General features: G+C 35.9%; 1 pseudogene; it reads right to left on the bottom strand.

The window, feature by feature from the left end:
- Positions 1-11,093: 11,093 nt before the first annotated feature.
- LOC149922051 (uncharacterized) lies at positions 11,094-12,574 on the bottom strand (annotated as a pseudogene).
- Between the last annotated feature and the right edge of the window lie 1,225 nt (positions 12,575-13,799).

The raw sequence follows: 13,799 nt of genomic DNA, 5'->3' as shown, positions 1-13,799 counted from the left end.
TTAACCGACCAATCGCAAATACTTTGTCCAGTGATATAAAGACTTGGCTGCGAAGGTAAGAAAGTTAAAGGAGATTTTATTTAAGCGCCTATGGAATTCTTTGAACAATGGAAAACCACCAACGGTCAAAATGGTACAAGTAAATGGACAAGGGTTAAGACCGTTAAGTTAGACCGTTTTAATTTGAAATAACGCGGTACTTCGACACATATGCTTTCGAGGCGAAGAAGAAACTAACAATAAAATAAAACAAAATCCCAGAAGCTCGTGCGAGAACGCGTTAAATCGCGTGAAAAGAAAAAGGGAGACAACCAGGAGGACAGCGCGTACAATCAAGGAGGATAGGAAGGGAGGTGAAGTAGGAGCTTAGCGCGCGCTCGGCCGGAAAATTTCGGAAAAATGGCGGCGAGATTGCGGCCGCTACGCTACGTGTTGCCGCCATTTTTCCGAAATTTTCCCGCCGAGCGCGCGCTAAGCTTCTTACAAGGATGCTGGCGCGTTCATGCCTCCTACTTCGCCTCCCTTCCTATCCTCCTTGGTACAATATAAAAGAATAAAGAGGGAAAGAAAATGGAGGTACTATAAAAACGCGTTCAAAAGGGTATAATACGGAATTAAACTAGAATTTTGATTAAGAAAACATTATTAATAAAATTATTCCATGACTTTAAAATGCAACCGACCACGTTGTAATAGCGGCGCCTACGATAGCTCAGATTTAGCTGTCGTCACTCCAAAGTCTAATTTTACCATCACGGGTTATTTTACGTGCACGATGTCCAGCCTAATCTGTGACATGTTTACCGGTCGTCGTCTGGGTGACCGTGTAAGAGAAGACCAAAATCAAATCACTCGACATTTCAACTACGTGCATACCATCCAGCCATTGTCGGTCCGTGTTTTGAAGACTCTAAACGGCTACGGAAATCATGTCTAAATGAAAAACTTTCCGTTCAGTGCTTTATGGTGTTTCCCTCGTCCCGTAATTGTTTTATTAATCAAAATTATACCTTAATTCTATAATTCTAGATTAATTTCGCATACCATTTTGTACGCGTTTTATAGTACCCCCCCCCCCTTTTATTATTTTATGTCGTATGCGTTCTCGTCCGTTTTGGCTCCCATTTTCTTTTTAACGCGGTCTGAAGCGTTCTCGCACGTACGTGCTTCTGAAATTTGATTTTATTGTTAGTTTCTTCGTCGCCTCGAAGGTATATGTTAAATTAGAAGAAACCACCTATGGACTATGCGAAGGATGATAAAATACGCGAAAAAGTAGATTAGTCCATAATTAAAAGGGATAATATAGCTAAATCCTAAACAAATTTGAAGAAATTAAAAAACTTACTAATAACTCGTACCAATAGGTCTTCGAGCAAACAAAAGACGCGAATCTCGGATCAAATAGATCTTCGAGTAATAAACTACATAAAAACTAAATAAAATAGTGAGAAATTCCAACGGTAGACCGGTTTCGTTCTATTTGGAACTCATCAGTACCGTGCGGGAAATCTGGCTGGCGACTGTTATATCTAAAAGAGAAACTAAGCCTAAACATTAAAAATTTCCAAACGCGTTGCAAAGCAACGGAAAGCCGAAAAGGGGGGAGTTCCAAATAGAACGAAACCGGTCTACCGTTGGAATTTCTGGCTATTTTATTTAGTTTTTATGTAGTTTATTACTCGAAGATCTATTTGATCTGAGATTCGCGATTTTTGTTCGCTCGAAGACCTATTGGTACGAGTTATTAGTAAGTTTTTTAATTTCTTCAAATTTGTTTAGGATTTAGCTATATTATCCCTTTTAATTATGGACTAATCTACTTTTTCGCGTATTTTATCATCGAAGATATATGTGCCGAAGTACAGCGTTATTTCAAATTAAAACCGTCGAACCTTTGTCCCTTTACTTGAATTCTTTGAACCTACAGGAAACCTAAGACAGTTTTTCATCAATAAAATAAGAACCATTTTTTCAGCAAATTTAGCTAAAGGATTAGTGGCTGCTGCTGATTTAATATCGCGTATTTGTAAGACTATTTGGTCTACGTAAAATTATACATTTTTACGTTTTTGATTGAAGTAATGGGCCTCCTTTTCTTAAGTCTTCAATGAAAACGCTCGACTTGAGTCTGAGCTTCTTCTTTTGTAAGCTTAACATCCACATTTAAAAGAATATCTGGCCATGGAAGTAGCTCTCAGGGTTACCAAAGTTTCCTCCTCAGAGGAAGTATCAGCCTGTAGAATCTGTAGAACCGAATTCATTGCCATCTCAAATTTTTCAAAATGGACATCGAAAACATTGCGACAATTATCTACAAACAAACTATGACGAATTAAAGATTTCAGTTAATTATTTGAGCCTACTTGGCCTGCGGGTGGTAAAAGGAGATTAACGTTTGCTTAACTCCAATAGCTGCTAGGGTAACGTTAATTACATTGGAGAGAAATTGAACCTGATTATCGCTGGTTACCGACTTGAGAATTTTTAAGCACTGCTAACACCTCGATCAATTTCTCAATGATTAATTTAAACTAGGCCTATGCGCCTAGCTTTGGGCACATAACAATCTAAGTTGTAGATCTTGATAACGCGTAAGCTACGTCATTACTTTTGCCTTTTATACACTTTATAAACGATTTAAATTTTTATATCATTTTGCCATTGGCATCTTTAGCGCGAAATAACTATTGTAATGCCAAATGATTTTTCTAAATGTCGTATTGCGCTCTTCGGTATAAACATGAAGGTGAAATGCTTTCTATAACCTAAGCTATCGATAGACATTCGTGCTCGGAGGCGGGATAGTTTTGTTCAGCTGAGCTAAACGACTTGCGTAAAAATATGCACTGGGCCTGACTGATTATTTTTTTTCAGCATACGAACGCGCGTCCTTGACTGCGTAACATCTGCAATACTTTTTCTAAACTCATCATATGTTCGTCTAGTGACATATATAATTATTTGGCCATACAGGTAAGTTAAAACAACCGAATCTTTAAAGTGGTTAACTAAGACATTCGGTAGCTTAACCAGTAAGGATGGAAAACTACCTTACTTAAGTAATGGTGCTTAATCCCGATTAGCTGGATCTAATCGCCAGAAGTCAGCGGAAAGGCTCATAATACTAACTCATTTTGGCTATTTAATAAATTTAATTCATCATGTGTGCGGGTCATTATATTTATCCTTTAACGCTTTATTTTATTGTCGGTAGTTTTTGAATGAACGCACAACGTCATTATTTTTAACCAATATACATGTATAATAGGGGCACTTCATGAGCTATTGCTCTAGCTTGAGCATTTCCACTATCCTTATCCAATTTGACCAGCTCTGCGGGATTATAGCGATATAGCGCAGAGAAAATAGTGCGTTTCCTATCGATATGATGGCTAGCTGTATGTGACGGAATAAATTGAAGAAGTTAAAGATGAACTTGGGAAAGCTATTAGGTTTGAGTACCGACTGAAAAATACCTAAAGGTTAAACTGGTGCCGGACTACGGTGACTTTTAATATCGCGAAATTAGTGGAAACGGATTTGAAAACAAAGCAACTTTTAATTGAACTTAAAGATGATTAAAATTGAATATAGTACAGTCGCGGCAGCCATAATTTTTGGAGATGGCTGGCAAAGATGTTGTACGTGAGAGGAGTAGAGTAGAGTAGAGAAGATTTTTGGTTCGTAAAGTATTGGTATTGTTTAGGGTCCTCGGATAACTGGAGTTGGCGGGGATGGCTTTGTTTTCTCGGAAAAGACAAGACGACGGTGACGACCAAACCCATCTTTTCCTCGAAAGGGTCATAAAAGGGCGATATTCCAAAATGAACGCCAGAGGGGCCTAGCTTTGACTGTCCAGTTCCCCGAAGTACCCATGGAAAGAAAAGCGAGGCTAGAGAATCCTACTAGCGAGGCTAGCATCAACGGTTATACGACACTATCAAGAGAAAGGATGCAATTTAAACAAGTTCACCAAGGTTGATAATATTATTTCGTTGCCTATGTAAACGAACCGAAGTTACCAAAGAGCCTTTCTTATGAAAGGTCGGTTGTTACAAAAATCGTTTAAAAAATCCTATTGGGTTTCATACGCCAAAATATTGTGTTTTTTTTTCAGAAACTCTTCGTAAAAATCTGTTAGAATTAACCTATCGAAAATTTAGTGGGTAAAGTTTGGCGTCGGAAGTAAAGCTAAACAAAGAAATATTTCCCGTTAATCTTTCTCAGTCGGAATTCGGTTTTGTTTACTAATTAAATACACTCTTACTGCTATATTATACCCTGTTCGCACGGAGAAGCTAGGGTAACCTAGGAGGGTCCAATAACCCTCCTAGGTGAACATTTTTACAGTCCGAACGCTTGGCGAAAAGACGGACCAACAAAACGGAGGCGGATCTCGAAGATGTTCGCCTTCGGTTTTGTTATCACCTAAGGGGGTGCGATACCAATAACTTTCTTCGGTGCGAACAATTGACGGATTACGGGAAGTCCAGTTCCGAGAACATATGCACGTGCGAACGCTTTATGGTACCATCTTTTCTTAAAATATTAGGAAATACTGAAAACCCCAAAGGAAAAGCCCACTTCAACACTTTTCATTTTAGTGTAAGTACAAATGTGTCACGAGGACATAAAAAAGTGATTTTAATTACATTAATAATTATTCCAGGGCAGGTCACGTCCTTGATCAACGACGCACCCCTCAGATGATTAAATCCGATTTATTCATGATTATATCGATTAAATTCGTTTTAATCATGATTATATTGATTAAATCCGATTTTTTTCATGATTAAAGATTATATCGTGATTAGAGCACCAGAAAATCGAAATAGCTGTGTGTTGTAAAATCGGTGCAGAAAAAGAACGTGCGAACGGTTTCCGGAGTTACAAAATACTTAGAAATAGGCGCCCCGAATATCAGCCGAATTCGTTGGAAAGGTTTAGGCCCAGGAAACTCGACGACATAGTGAAGCGCATACAAAACAACGGAAGCGGCTCGCTCACTTCACAGAAATTAGCCGCTTCAGATTTATAAAGATAAAAGCGTCGTCGCTGGTCAGAAAAAAAATCCGGTCCTCAAACCATTAAAAGCTTAGCTCCCGCTGGCTTTGAGTGGTTTCTTCGTTTTGCCATATTCAAATAGAGCCTTGTAGAAGGCAAAGCTATTACAGAAAGCCACATTAAGGAGGGGGACACGGTATTTATCATATTACTTTCCCGACTTCTACCGCTAAAACTTTGCCAGATCGTGAAAATAAAATTATTGTACCAGGCTTAAAAATGATCGATTTTAGGAAACAAAACCAAACCAGTAAAATTAATAACGCAAAATAATTCGACTACATTATTTATTCTGCCTTTGGCTTGTTGGAAGATTATAAGTTGGCAGTCTGCGTGATAAACTGAAAACGTATGTAGATAACCTTTCAAAAGAAATCTAGCTGTTCCTAATTTAAAATTTTGACGGGTTTAAAACAGAAATTAAATATTAAAAATGTCATTTTTAACCATTTTCTGTTAAAGTTAAAAAAATGCTTACATTATCGTATGCCTCGGCAGAATTATCCAAAATGACGGGTTTAAAACAGAAATGAAATATTAAAAATGTAGTTTTTAACCATTTTCTTCCATTATCGACATGTACCAATAATTATCGTACGGCTGGCAACAATTCTCCAACTTTTTTATGCGGCCTGAAATACATTACGGATTCTCATGCGCTACGGATACTACCAAGGTCTAAAATAGAAGTTTATAATATAACGATAGGTCAGGTTTTCCAAAAACGCTGTGTTACTTTAGTTTGTCAATAAATCGTACATTTTGCTATGGAAAATGCGTGGCAAGATATAGTTACGTTGGTGGGTCCCATAGAACAATGGCCAGGAATTGGTGTACTTTGCACTTCAAGGTCAAACGGTTCTGCACCTAGTGGTTTTGCACCGACTTCTCCGTCTGGCATTGGTCTATCTTCCACTGCAAGGTTAGGCGTTTCTGCAATTTGTGAACAGCTCGAAGACACTGGTGGACTTGTACCTATTGACTCTGTATTTATCTCCCCAGTTGGCAAATCTGCAACAGAAGTTGATAAATCTATTTCCGCATTTTGCAACTCTGCAACAGAAGTTAATGAAGCAACGGTAATTTGTTTTTTGGCAGCATAAGCAATCCGCCTTTTGAGATTTTGTCGATCCCGGAACGCAGGGTCTTGGTCTTGGCTTTTGGCAGCGTACCTTTCCCTATCTGAAGCCCTCTTTCTTTGCCTATGGTCAATTTCTGAACCAGTTGGTGATGCACCTATCGGCCAAGAGGTTGGCCGAGTGTGTTTATTGGCGGTTCAGCTAAGATTGTTGAAGTTTTTGGTTTCATGGCCGATTTAGCAATTACAGAAATTTAAACGAATCGCAAAAAAGATGAAAATTCAAAATTATTTCCTAGCAGAAATATCAATTGAATTCCATAAAAATACAAATTCAAAATCAGAATGCTATAGAAATACGAATAAAAAATTAAGACAAATCCAAAAAAAAAACAATAATCCAAAAACAATGAAAAACAAATTAAGAAAAATAGAAATACGAATAAAAAATTAAAATATAACAAGTTGGCAAGCCAAAATATACCTCTCCTCGGAAGAATTGTCCCTAGTGGTATTAATTTCTCGAGATGACCCTTAAAGATATATCTCCGCCATTCAGAGTTATTTACTAAAAACGTAATCCCGGTTCAATTCCGCCCGGTATAAAATTTTAATTTAAATAATTGAGACGAAACAACCGAGTTTAATATATTCAGAATAATATAAATTAAGTTGTTACAACAGCGAGTTAGACGTACTAAAACAATGCACAATTGAATTTAACCCTATTTACAGTACAAGTTTATCAGTTAAATATAATACGAAGCCAATTTTAATGAAAGAAATATCTACAGAGGGTATTAGTATTTTTCTCGCTTACGAAATACTTGCCGCATCTTTAACGCTCATTTTATTTCAACACTCGCCCTTGATGAAGATACCGTAGAATAGCAATATATTCAACATCTGGTAGTGGATGACTCGTAGACTTCCTATTGCCGTTGTGACGCATACCGCATGAAAAAGACCAATACCATCCAATTTCCAATATCATATAATGACTCGCACACCCAAGAAATCAATGACTGCATTAGGAATCGTAGATGTCCAAATATCCACACCAATAAAAAATGTATTAACAAGAAGCGAAAAACTTACCATCACAAAGCACAGAAAGCCACATGACTAAACCACAGCTCGTATATCAAATGACCGTAGACGGAATAGTTAGTGTGACACCTTACCATTAACAAACAGGAATTTTCGACGTTATTATCATGAAACCGGATAAGCTAAACAACACGACCTACACACGTTTTCGTGGAAACAAAATAATCTCAAAAAACCAAAGATAAAAATATAAGATCAAAGAATAGACAAAAAACAACATTATCTCGATCAGTAAAAATAACATACGACCCTTCCTTTGCCTAAAACCCAGATACATATTATATTAAAAAAAGAGTATCCGAAAAAACTAAACCTACTGACAATTAAAGAGTTTAACAACGTCATTGAATAATATATTACAGATTTATAACACAACGTAAAAGGAATCAATAACACAGTGGCAACGAATAAAAGTCCTAAAACTGCGCTCCCGGTTCAATTCCCGACGAAATTCACAAAAATTAAAAAAAAAAGTTCAGTAAAGAAATATCCACAGATATTGTAATCATCCGTTTAGTAACAAAACCCGCCTTATCATAATTGTTCCTTTACTTTAAAATTTCCCTAAGGAAGTCAATGGCTCGGCGGTGAACTATCAGCATGGTAACAATGCGACCCGAGGTCAATTCCTGATCACGATCAAATTTTACATTAAAATACTTAAATATTTAATTAAATATAAGATTAATATAATTTATAAATATTTAATTAATATAACTTATAAATATTTAATTAATAGAACTTATAAATATTTAATTAAATATAAGATTAATATAATTTATAAATATTTAAATAATTTAACTTATAAATATTTAATAAAATATAAGATTAATATAATTTATAAATATTTAACTAAATATAAGATTAATATAATTTATAAATATTTAATTAAATATAAGATTAATATAATTTATAAATATTTAATTAAATATGAGATTAATATAATTTATAAATATTTAATTAAATATAAGATTAATATAATTTATAAATATTTAATTAAATATAAGATTAATATAATTTATAAATATTTAATTGAATATAAGATTAATATAATTTATTAATATTTAAATAAATATAAGATTAATATAATTTATAAATATTTAATTAAATATAAGATTAATATAATTTATAAATATTTAATTAAATATAAGATTAATATAATTTATAAATATTTAATTAAATATAAGATTAATATAATTTATAAATATTTAATTAAATATAAGATTAATATAATTTATAAATATTTAATTAAATATAAGATTAATATAATTTATAAATATTTAATTAAATATAAGATTAATATAATTTATAAATATTTAATTAAATATAAGATTAATATAATTTATAAATATTTAATTAAATATAAGATTAATATAATTTATAAATATTTAAAATGATGTAACGTTATAACTTTGTAAAGGATATTCGCCAAAGCTTTTTTTAACAAGCGTTGGTGGCTGAGTGGTTAGAGTAAATCTCTTGCACGAGGCAGACCCGGGTTCGAATCCCGGCCGGCGCTAATAAATCGCAAATTGATACTAAGACGAATACCGTGTACAATTGGTGGAAACCCTGCCATTGGAGGTTGCATAACACTCAGCACTCGGTCCGTCCCAAAGTCATTAAGAAAACGTTGCAGAGAAAACGGCCGTACAAACCAACAAACACAACGCAACAGACTCAACAAAAACAAACTCAAAAGATTCAACACCCTCAACCGTCATAACATAAACACAACCAACTCAACACCCACAACCGTCATAACATTCACACCCTACACATAAACATTACAATATTGAAATAATAATCAAACTGAATTAAAACCGTCCCGACGGTAGGCGTTAACGAAAAAACACCATCCAAACCAGACCCAACCGCAAATTTATTCGTTAACGCTCACCGTCGCACGGTGGTTTTGCCAACCCTTCGACAGTCCTAGCAACTGCGAACGCAATGATTAACCTTTGCACGGAAAATGCGAAACGTTCGCAGGACAGACACACAGACAGGCAGACAGACACGGTTATTGTATAACCCCTCGGAGAGGTAAAAATCAAACTACCTGATAATATAAAAACCAAACTGTTTCATATGAAGTATAAGAAATACAGCCTGAATGTATAAAAACCAAACTACCTGTTTCAAAGGAAGTAAAAGAAATACAGCCTGAATGACGGGCTTAAACCATCAAAATTCCAGCTTGTCCTCGTTAGAAGAAAAAGCACATTGGCCAAATATTGCCTTCACAACGCACTACTCACTTCACTGAACACAGGCCGCGCAACTGTTTTATAAATCCGTGATATGCTACCAGGCACTAATGTTTACAACGTAAGAAAATCACTGAACACAGGCCGCGCTAGCGGTTCTCGCCCCTTTCCTCTCGGCGTCGGAAAGGGGGAATCACCCCTTGACCAGGAAACGCGTTCGAGAGATAAAGTTTGAAAAGTAAAAGTTAGTGACGCTATCGCCATCTATGTTTAATGATATTACGTTACTTAAAAAAATTCTAATAACTTAAAAAATCTTCTAAAACTTTTAAACCAAGAGCTTTTATATTTAAGTAATATTTAAGTTAAGTAATAAACATGACAGCGATTTCACAACCGCAGCGCCGCTTCGGCGGTGTTAGCGGAAAATTTTTGAAACTTTCGTAACATAGTCTTCTACAAGGTCAACCCGCCGCGACGGCGCCAAACGGAACGATGGCGCCAAGCGAAACGAAAAGCGGAGGGGGCAGGCTTACCTCGAAGTTGTTGCGTTAAACTCCGACCCTCGAAAAATGCCTTTGCGGCTAGTACGAGGTGACCTGCTCCCTCCCACCACCACCCCTTGATCGGTCGGCCAAGACTCTAACGTTACCCCCGGAGCGCCGTTCACAGCCTCAACCGCAAACTCCACTGAACTCGGCGAGGTAATCCTATCCAACATCCCTATGTCGACCCGATTCAGAGGGAAACTATAATTTCGTTTCCCCCCCTTGGGGCAACGAAATAAAAAGGGACAGTTCACAAATTATTATATTTTACAGTTCGGGGATTCGTTGATTGTGGTAATAATAGTTACGTAAGAAGTGTTATACAGGAAATTATTGAATTATTTAACACTGTATTAGTTCTATCGTGAACCATCGAAAAGATATGTCTCAAGTTTTCTTGTGATGCCAGGCCTATCCTTCCGCGCAGACTCTAGCTTCTGAGGCTTCCCTGTCAACATCGTTAATTACACAGGCTTAAGTATTATTATCTAAATTATCATAAATTTTATATATAATCGAAATCGACACACACTTTAAACAAACAAAAATAATATACTGGAACGTGGAATTTCAAAATAAATATAAATAATGAATTATGGGGATGATTAACAGCCCTAGGATAAAATGGTATTCCAAAATTATAACAAGATTCCTTTCTGATCTAAAACAGGGTTGCCACAGTTTTTCCAATTTCAAATTCCCTGACTTTTCCAGGTTTTCCCTGACCCTCCAATACCATTTTCCCTGACCAATTTACTCACTTACATAAGCAAAAAATTACAATATTTCATAGTTAAATAGCGATTTATTTAGAAAAACAAACTTTTTAAAATTAGATATAAAGATTATATGTAAATATGTGTTAATTTACATTAAATATAAAATGACCAGAAAATGTTAAAGAACTTAAAAATCACAGATTATATCAGTGACATTTCATTCAGGTACATTTGTTAATAACTTCTCCACTTGTTGAATTTCTTTATTGATTTCTTCAGTTTCCAAAATAAGGTTTTGACTTAATTTAGCTTTCTTTGCTTTGAGATCCTTTAAGGTTTTTAGGTGTCATTTTCTGGTGTTGGCTATTTGGTCAGCATCTTTCGCCTTTCTTTTTTTCTTCTTCTAATGTGTTTTGATATCTTATTCTGGAACCACGAAGAGCCCGTAGTAAACTTGCATCGACGGAAACATTTTGAATCCCTCCTGAATTTTTAACCCCATCGTAGACTTGACGCAAAGCAATCAATGAATTTTCGTGTAAATTATCAACAAGCAAATTTTTGTTTATTGAAAACCCACTTTCCACACTGGAATTTCCATGATAAAATTAAAATTATTTTCACAACGTACCAAAGATCTTTAAAATCATTTTGAGAGTCCAACAGTTCACAGTAAAATTTATCAAGGCTGAACGGTTTTTCTTTATACTCATCAAAATTGGGTTTAAATTTTGTTTTTGCCAACAACACAAATGAAGCAAACTGTTGCTTCGATTTTTCCGCAACACCTTCATCAATGCGATTGCTTTCATGAATCGCCACTTTCATTCGATCTTGGGCAACAGTTGGCTTATCTGCAATAACTCTGGGATCTAAAGCTGATACACCTCTAGTGAAATTGTATTTTAGTGGCGATCTTTCCAAAATTTTCGAGACGGTCGCAGTCAAAAACTTTCTGCATTCTATTTCGAGCTCGCCCTTCATGCGGTCACTTATGTTTTTGTCACCTAGAAATTTACCTGCACCAAAGCCTATATCAACATCTCGATACGGAAGTAGGTCTTTCAAGTTTTCGGAATAATCAATGTCTAAAAGTTTCTTAACAGTTGTGGCATTGGCAATTACACTTGCCTTAATAAATCTTCCCATAAACAGTTTAAGGAGATTCATGAGTTCATGGTATAAAATAGGTGCCAATGGCTCCGAAGACTGGAATTTTCTTAGAAAAGGTTCTAATTCGGCTGAAATAGTCATAAAAAATGCTAATTTAGCTTGCATTAAAGGATCTTCCATGCATGTTTTTACGTTTTCTACTGAAACTGTTGCTGGTAGCTTAGACGATGCAATGAAGGTCTTGATAGGTTTGTAAATTTTCAAAGCGACCTCACAACACGATTCATTTTCCACCCAACGAACTTGGCAAAATTTCTTCGGAAATATTGTGCAACCGGTAATAGCTGTATAATCGGCTCTCCTTGCTTTGCAGTCCTTAAGAAGGTAATAGATGCCTCGGAGAAAAGAATGAATTTTCCATTTCGCAGCTTTATGACCAGTCTGAAGGGCACCATGAACCACGTGTAGACCACAGGAACCTAAATCAAGCAACTTTGGAGTATTTGGGCTGTCTACCAATTCGTTTTTAAGTTTTCCAAAAAAACTCCAGTTAGTATTTGGACCATCCATACTAATTTGGAGCATATCTTCAAGAGATAATCCTTTAAGGCCTTCTTTGAATTTCTGAAGTACATCGTCAGCTTTTGCGTGTCCCATAAAAACTGAATTTAGGTATCTTGTTGATGTTTCGCTCTTTCCTTTATCCCAGAATCGTACGTGTATATCCATTTGTCCTCTTTGACTTATTTTGTTAAGGGCCTCATCAAAACAAACTCTTGCGTAAAACATCGTCAAAATATGGGGCTAATCCAAAGGTTACTATATAACTGGCTTTTGTACGACCCATGCTAAATTTTTTAGCAACTTCACTATCAGGAAACATTTTCTGGAAAATACCAGAATCACAGTTTCCAGAATTATAGGATGACTGAGTCATAACAATTCGCATAGCCGACAAAGCTTCAGCTTTCAAAACGTCTTCCTTGATTGGAAATGTGGTAATTGTTTTTTGTTTAGTCACCAGTGTTTCATTTTTCTCAGTTATTGCAATGGGATTGATAAACGCCGTTGTATTATTGGAGGCATCCAGGTTAGGAACTGTATTGGAGGCATCAGGGTTAGGAACTTTATTGGAGGCATCAGGGTTAGGAACTTTACCGTCTTCACCAACATTTTTTTCATAAACAAATAGTAAATTCTTATTTGTTCCTTACAAGCGATTCCATCATTAACTTTCTTTTTGTGACAAACGCTCAACTGGTGACTTTTAATTGCTTGGACACCCATGTTACTGAGAGAAAATTTCTTATTGCATATTTTGCAGAATGCGGCAAAAACATCATCCTTCACAGGCATCAGCCACAAGGCCCAGATAGGATTAATTTCTTCAATTGTCCAATCCGAATTAAATCGAGTATATTTACTAGGCATTTTAAGTGACAAAAAACTGAAATATAATAATAAACATTCCAAATTACTTTTTAGTTACTGCATGAAGAAATATTTTAGTTATTACAAAGAAAATAAAACGAGAGGAATGGCAAGTGTAGCCTCGGCTACTTGTTTCCGTAATTTACTTCCGATTAATGTTATTTAAAAGGAGAGGCAAAAATTTCAAGCAACGGGCCAATCTTGTAACAAGGAGGATAGGAAGGGAGGCGAAGTAGGAGGGATGAACGTGCCAGCATCCTTGAAGGAAGTTTAACACGAGCTTGGAGGGAAAATTTCGGAAAAATGGCGGCAACACGTAGCGTAGAGGCCGCAATCTTGCCGCTATTTTTCCGAAATTTTCCCGCCGAGCTCGCGCTAAACTTCTTACAAGGATGCTGGCGCGTTCATCCCTCCTACTTCGCCTCCCTTCCTATCCTCCTTGCTTGTAATTTGTCCTCGCTATATTTTCTTTTTTGATTTTTACTCACCGAGTCACCGACGTAACAATCAAAACTATCTCCAC

Source organism: Leiobunum rupestre, chromosome 11 (assembly GCF_980474605.1).
Source record: "Leiobunum rupestre chromosome 11, qqLeiRupe1.1.hap1, whole genome shotgun sequence".
Taxonomy (NCBI): domain Eukaryota; kingdom Metazoa; phylum Arthropoda; class Arachnida; order Opiliones; family Sclerosomatidae; genus Leiobunum; species Leiobunum rupestre.
The sequence above is the reverse complement of the archived record's forward strand: the minus strand, read 5'-3'. Positions and strand labels throughout refer to the sequence as shown.